We start from the raw sequence: 7,903 nt of genomic DNA, 5'->3' as shown, positions 1-7,903 counted from the left end.
CTTCTTAGGGAACCCACAGAAGTTTGTGTCTTTTCCAGACCTGAAGAAGACCCTTTTCTCCTAGCCTTGCTGTTGTTAAAGGCACACTTCTTCTTTGCTTCCCTTTAGGGAGCCAAAATTTTTGAGGCAAGTGAAATGAACAAGCAGGGAAAACTAGAGGCAGGAAAAGCACAATTTAAAGTGCATCAAATCAGTCTGCCAAAACAATATCATGTCTGTAAATTTGGATTTTCCCTCTTAGAAAATTGATGAAAATTCCACAGAAGAAAATCAATGGTAAAACTGTTTCATATTTTATATGGAAAACAAAAGTATATGTGTGTAATACATATATACAGATTATATATGCATGCATATATATATACACATATAAATACATAAGTATATATATATAAAGATAGATATATATGTTTGTATATGTATTTGTGTGTATTCATTATAGCATCATAAAAGTCCCTACCAAATTATCAGAATTTATTTTGTTTTTGTCTTTTCAATACTACCGAGTTCTACCATTAATAAAATAAAGGCTTTCCTTCACTCAATTTTTCTTTTAAAATTGATAACTTATAAATTTTGTTCTTATATATCTATGCATTTATTTATTTACATTAAAATTCTTGTCAGCATAACATTTCCTTTGACAGAAATGTTGGCCAGCAACATTGATGTCTCCCTCCGTGGGGGAGGCATTGCACTAGGCTTAATGGAAGCCTGTAATATGGAGGCATCGTTCTAACTAATTAACAACTAAAAACTAACTAGAAAAGCTAACTAATGATAAAAAGGTGAAGCCTAGGTGGGAAGTAAAGGAAATTTAAAAAGTTTGAAAAACAAACTGGGTTGAGTCAAGCAAATTTGATAGAGAAACCAGTAGAGTTACAATTTGTCTACCAGAGAGTTTGAAGATTCCAGAAGATCCCAGAGAATAAGTCCTTGGAAACCCAGGGGTCTGTCTCAAAGCCTTTGACAGAGAATGTTTTATTAAAGCCAGTTTATCTCAGAGAAACCAAAGAAGGCTGAATCAGAGAAACCAAAGAACTGCTGGAGCTTTTGGCAATCTGAGAAGTAAATTTCCCCTTGGAAAGGCCAACAAACACTTAGAAGGAAAACTTAACTTTGTAGCTAGTGCTTTCAGAAGAAGAGGTCAAAAAATTTAAGTCAAAATAGATGAAGAGCCCTAAAGTCATAGCTGGAAGGAACATGAGATTATCTGGTTTGGCTCTCTGACTTTACAGATGAGGAAACTGGAGTTCCAGGAGGGGAAGTGATGTATTCAAGGCCACAGTGATCACTAACATTGAGCCAGGACCAGAACCCAGATGAAAATACCTTTTGACTGCTTCACAAGATGTTTTCAAGAAGGATTCCCTGGCTTTTGTTTTAAGGGTGATAAAGTCATTTCTTGGGTTGAGGAAATAAACCACAAAATTCACTACTTATTCAAGTGACACACTTAAGGACTCAAATTTTCTGGAGGTTTATCTTATTTGAGAAGTAACACCAAATAATGGTAATCAATCATTGCCTAGATTATCTAAGTGACTCTCAGGGGGGAAAAAGGTGTAAAAAGCAAGCAGGATTGTGCTTAATTCATGTCATACGCTTAAAACATTTATCTGTTTTCTGGAATCTCTTAATGTTGTCACATACATTTCTCTTGCTTTGGAGGAATGCCAAGGCTTTTCTCTCAAGATTGATTCTCTGGCCATGGTTAGGTAGCTTAGTTGGTTGGAGCATCATCTCATACACCAAAAGGTTGTGAGTTTGATTCCTAGTCAGGGCACATACCTAGATTGTGGATTCAGTCGCGTGAAGGAGACAAACAATCAGTGTTTCTCACATCAACGTTTCTCTCTCTCTCTCTCTCTCTCTCTCTCTCTTTCTAAAAATCAATATACATATCCTCAGGTGAGGATTGAATAATTTTTAAAAAGGTTGATTTTCTGTAGAGAGATGTCATTAAACCATATACTGAATTGTGTTCCTGAATACTCTAAGTTCTACTTTAAGTAGATTCCCATTGTAAAATCCATTCTGTTTTTTTCTTTTCAGTTTTTCTTTGTGTGTGTGTGTGTATTGTTGTTTTTGTTTGTTTGTTTGTTTTGCTTTTTTTACTAACCCCCTGAACCTTTATATTGTCACTCAGGTTCCAGGTTTAATAATAAATGATCAGGCCCTGGTATAAACTTTTATTTTCCACTGTAGATATATACTTGACAATTAAATTATTGGGGAATTGCCATAAGAAGGGCAAGTAATTAGATATAATTAAATAACAGGATTTCAACATGAAAATATGCACCCTATAATATTATATGCATTAAAATTCCATGGTACATCATCTGTCAATTTGGTAGATTTATTATTCATAAAATTTGTCTGCCCTTCCTAAGTTAATAAAAGCTAGTAAGAAGCGAGTGACCTTTTCCATTAGTATAAGCAGTTACAATTTTCTGCATCAAAGAGATTTTTCTGGCTTTGCAGAAACAAGAAAGAATCAACCTCAAAACCAATTGAATCAAAGCAATACTAACAAATCTAGAGTTATTTTGATGAAATTCTAAAACAGAAATCCTGAGAACATTGTTGGATTCCTTAAATCAACACAGAGTTCCTTAGATATCTTATCAGGTTCTCCCAGCTATTCACAGTGTGTAGCTTTGAAGAAATAAAGGTTCTGAGGAGAAGGAAATTGGGAAGAGCCTACTAATTTGACCACACGTGGGGAAAAGATCAATTAATGCTAGCCTGTGCCAGGATGGACCACTACCTTACTTTGTAACCTGTGTGACATGTCTTTTGGTCTTTTCAACATCTAGATACCTCACAGGTGATCTTCAGCTAGCCCTTTCCTTCCTTAGAGGCTCAGTTTCATTCTCTCTAAACTAATTAGTTGAGAATATTACTGGTTTCTCAAATGTCTAGTGGTAGTGAAATTAACTTAATGTTTGTTACCAGCTTTTTGTATTTAAATTAAACTAAACAGAATATAATAGAAAATATCAGAAAAACTCACATATACTAAGTATTGTTTTGTGATGCTTTTGTTTATATATATTTTTGGCAGAGACTAGATTGAAATTAAAAATTAATTTTTTACCACTCATGCTCAAACTTTGGAAGTCACTAGATTATATGGTACCCCAATTTTCCTTTTCTCTTGAATGTTTTAATATTCTGTTAAGAAGCAAAAGTATTGGGGGGGCAGGAGGGAGGGGGGTAGGAGATCAACCGAAGGACTTGTATGCATGCATATAAGCATAACCAATGGACATAAGACACTGGGGGGTAGGGGAGGCCAGGGGACTGTCAAGGGCAGGGGAAAAAAAAGGACACATATACAATACCCTTTGTAATACTTTTAGCAATAAAAAAAATAATAAAAAAGAAGCAAAAGTAATGAATATGAGAGGGCTCTGGAGATGGAACCAGGAGATTCTGCTGGGTCTGGGTCTTCCTTGCTGAATTAATTTCTTTGAGCCCCAATCTTCTGTGTAAATTATGAATAAAGTATTCATTGCTCACAGGCCTATCACAGGAATAGGTGAGGTAATGTTAACTATGTATTATTACAAAATATACATTTTATCATGATTATGATTATTCTGCAATTCTGAGCACAAAAGTTTTTTGCCTTATGACCCAGCTTCCTACATAACCTGATTCCTTCACTTCATGCCTTTTCCTATGTCATTCGCTTTGCCTGAAACCCTATCTCATTTTTACTCTCTTATTCATCCTTTAAGATTTAGTTCAGGCACTGTGCCCCACCAAAGCACCTTCTCTAAACTCCTGGTTTGTAATTCTATGCCCCGTACCATCCCAAATGAATATATCTCTTTTTACTTACCGCATTTAAAAAAATCTGTTAATGTGTCTGCCATCCCCATTATACCATCACACTTTCCAACTTCTTTTCCACTATTTAATTTCTAAAACTTAGCCAAGTCTGCATGTCCTGGGACTCCGTAATTTATTTGCTGAACTGAACTGAACCAACATGCTGCTTTCAGCTCCATTTCTTCCTGCTATTTCATTCTTCTTCTCCTACACCACCTTTCAACATAGTCACTTATCAATACCTTCACTCCCATTTCTAGCTTAATTTGGTATAAAAAATAACTATTTGGGTGGCAACAATTACCTCTTGGCCTTCTTTATTGCAGCATCGCCAAGGGAGGCTATTATAAAAGTGTATTCAGAAAGGAGGAGAGGTGACTGTGGAGGAAACATAATGGCCAGATGAGAAAGGTGGTGATGACAAGTTATTCACACATTGTGACATTTAACTGGGAGACTGTACATGAATATGCAGAGGTAGGAAAGTCAGGGGAAAAACTCCGGCACAATGGTGATTAGCAGTAGGACAGTCTGGTCTTTTCCTCTGTGCCTTTTACTCACTATCCCATTGCCCCATGGAGAGACAGGGTACTGGACTCACCATGGCACCCTGATTAAGCTGTACCCACTGCACACAGAGAAAGAGAGGCCCTGGCAGCCTGCTGACCCTCAGTCATTACTCAGCCATCCTGACCCAAAAACTGTTGATTCCCAATCCAACATATAAATAATTCACAAAGCAATTTCCAGGGGGGTATGATAGTGCAACATAGAAATCAATAAACCTGGGCATGAGAACAGAAGCTTTTGCAAACTCTGAGTCTGATCAGATGATTACATCACTTGCTGTTGAACGTTCTCTTGTCATTGCCAAGTTGCTGGGTTGATTTATCAGGAAAAAGGGGTAACAGTCATCTTCTCACCTCTGTTAGCTGGGTCCTGTGAGAAAACAGATTACAAAAACATCTGGTTTGTTTCTCTTGCATTTATTTATTTACTAGAGGCCCGGTGCACAAAATTCGTGCACTGTGGGGTGGGGTTCCCTCAGCCCAGCCTGCCCCTCTCACAGTCCGGGAGCCCTCAGTGGATGTCCTACTGACGGCTACAGTCTGACAGCAGAGACTCAGAGCAGGCATCCTGTGTGTGTGTGTGTGTGTGTCCCCGCTGGGGGCCTACCCCCAGCCGCATTGGAGGCTCAGAGCAGGCGTTTTGTGTGTGTGTGTGTGTGTGTGTGTGTGTATGTGTGTGTGTGTGTGTGTGTGTGTCTGTGTGTGTCTGTCTGCGTCTGTCTGCGTCTGCTGGGGGCCTGCCCCCAGCCACACCGGGGAGGCTTGGAGCAGGTGCCCCTCTGTGTTGCTCTCTCAGGCTCCTGGCCTCCACTGCATGTTGTTCTCTCCCTTGAGCTGTGGCCAGGGTGGTGTGCTGCCTGTAGGCCGCGCTTTCCTGCTCTGGGATCGTCATGGTGACCCAGGAGCAGGCCCACCTGGGGGCGGCCTGCCCTCCGCACGTTCCTGCCATGGGATCGCCATGGTGACCCAGGAGCAGGCCCTCCTGGGTGCTGCCTGCGGGCTGCGATTTCCTGTTCTCGGATCGCCATGGGGTCCCGGATGGGGGTGGGGCTTAGGCGGCACGGGGCTTAGGCGGCACATGGGGGTCCCAGCTGGGGGCGGGGCTTAGGTGCACGGGGCTTAGGCAGCACACAGGGGTCCCGGCTGGGGGCGGGGCTTAGGCGGCGAGGGCTTAGGCGGCACACAGGGGTCCCAGCTGGGGTGGGGCTTAGGTGACGCGATCCGCGCCGCCTAAGCCTGACCGCCCAGGGCCACACCAGGCCCAGATGGCATCTGGCGCTGGCCAGCCCTGCCTGCAGTATGCAAATTAGCTGCCATCTTGGATGGCGGTTAATTTGCATACGGCGCTGATTAGCCAATGGGAAGCATAGCGGAGGTATGGTTAATTACCCTATTTGTCTTTTATTAGATAGGATTCATGCATGGAGTTTTGTTTCAGAGGTAACTCAAGCATGTAATATTCAGAGTTCTAATAAATTAAAAATTGCTCCTGCTGAGATTTTGACAAGTTATTTTCCTGCTAGGGTTTAGTTAAGACTTTTCTGTCTTTTACAGAAGGTCACCAGGGCAGAACCCTGGGTGCCTAGCAAGGGGCAAAACTTGGAAAACAAGTACCTTACCCCCAGGGTAACCTTTCCTCCCTTAGCATATCACACTGGTCATGTGGTTTGGCACCCCTGACCTTTCATATAGCTGGTCATGCAGTTTAGACCCCTTGACCTTTCCTTCCTAGGAATAATATCTAGGCCTTAGTTGTATTTTAGTTCCAGGCCCAAAAAATCAGCAAAACCAGACAAGTGATGCCTTGGCTGCCTCGGGACCAGCTGCATTTACTGACCCCCTGCCCTGGCTCTAACCAATTGGTGTCGAGACCACAACCCTGAAAGGACATACCTGGAAAGCTGATTATTCTATTGAGACCCTCTCCTGAAACTTCCCCTAATATTCCTACCTGCAAGAAAGGGATAAATACCCTCAATGCAAAGGACCCAGACCACATTCTCCCTCCAGGAAGTACACACATGCCATTCCCTCCCCCACCCTTCTTTCCTCTAAGGACCCTATGAGACTTGCAACCAAGGTAGCAATGGGAAGTGGCAGCTTTTCCTGAGCTAAGCCCCTGAACTTGTCTCCAAAGCTCCCTTTTCTCTGACTTCCCAGTGAGCCAAAGCAACCCAGCCTAGGCTCTCCTGTTGCTTCTCCTATGCCCTTCCTTGTTTCACCTTCCTAAGTGTGTTTTTGCTGCAGCCAATAAATTCTTGCTTTGCTGCACTTTGTCTCTTGACTGAAATCTTCCTTTCAAGAAGACAGGAACTGAGGTCTCATGGTCTCACCAGTAACAATTCCATATCAGCAACAGAACTGGGGCTTGGCATTCTTCAAACTGCAATAACATACGGTTGGGCTACAACAAAAATAGATTGACAAATGAGTGAGCGGTATCATTTTAGATTGTGCTGAATCAAGAGAGGAAAGTGAAACTGGGTGATATGACAAAAAATTTGCTTGGGGAAGAGGACATGGTAGGTTAGCTGTGTTTGGTTGGATTGTTGAGGAAGATACTCTGGGGAGTTGTTGAGAATGAATTATAAGAAGGTCTCAGCCAGATAGGATCTAAGGACAGAGTGTTGTCCTTGGAGATTAGCAAATACAAAGGCTGCTAGTCAGGAAAGACCTTGACAGAGTCAATATATAAAAAGCAGGCCATGGACCTGTTGATGGAGCGAAGAGAGGAAGGAGAGTGTAAGACAAGATGGGGCTAGAGCAGAGGGCAGCTCTCATATCATATGGAACCTGGCAGTCCAGTCAATTCTCTTTTATCTGCAATGTTTTCATATTGAGATAAAGGTCAATATACACAATTGAACAATATGAGCATTCAAATTAACAGGGACTGCAAGACCCAGGGTATAAAGACATTGAGCTGTGCCAAAAAAAAAAAAAAAAAAGAATTAGCTCAACAGAAATGACAGTTTTAATAAAGTAGGAAACTATAAATATGAAATATTTCTCAATCCTACTGGTGGGTTCCTGAAAATTTCTGATCAAAATATTTTTTGTCAGCCCATCAATATGTAACCTTGCTTTATGTTTGTTTCTGTTCAAAGACACCTTATTTCATATACACATGTTTTTGTTTGTGTTAGATATAAAGATTTGTTATGTTGGCATAAGATATAATGTTACCGGCAATAAATTAAATATTAATAAATAATGCCTATGCCTTTTATTATATCACTAGAAGCCCGGTGCACAAAAATTTGTGCACTCGGTGGGGGGAGGGGGGGTCCCTCAGCCCGGCCTGTGCCCTCTCGCAGTCTGGGACCCCTCAGGAGATAACGACCTGCTGGCTTAGGCCTGCTCCTGGGTGGCAGAGGGCAGGCCCAATCCCTAGGTGCAGCCCCTGGTCGGGCTCAGAGCAGGGCTGATTGGGGAGTTGGGGCACCGCCCCCTGTCATGCACAGAGCAGGGCAGATCGGGAGGTTGCGATG

The 7,903-nt window shown here is 41.8% G+C and overlaps 1 long non-coding RNA gene across 1 annotated transcript; it reads right to left on the bottom strand.

Annotated features, from left to right (window-relative positions):
* Positions 1 to 4,634: 4,634 nt before the first annotated feature.
* Positions 4,635 to 6,729, bottom strand: LOC106725257. Its single transcript, XR_001361129.1, has 3 exons — positions 6,635 to 6,729; positions 6,306 to 6,363; positions 4,635 to 4,782 (listed from the first exon to the last, which is right to left on the bottom strand). It is a non-coding gene; the product is annotated as an uncharacterized LOC106725257 (long non-coding RNA).
* Between the last annotated feature and the right edge of the window lie 1,174 nt (positions 6,730 to 7,903).

Source organism: Myotis brandtii, unplaced genomic scaffold, assembly GCF_000412655.1.
Source record: "Myotis brandtii unplaced genomic scaffold, ASM41265v1 scaffold15, whole genome shotgun sequence".
NCBI classification, from domain to species: domain Eukaryota; kingdom Metazoa; phylum Chordata; class Mammalia; order Chiroptera; family Vespertilionidae; genus Myotis; species Myotis brandtii.
Note: the sequence above shows the minus strand (reverse complement) of the source record. Positions and strands in the feature narration are given on the sequence as shown.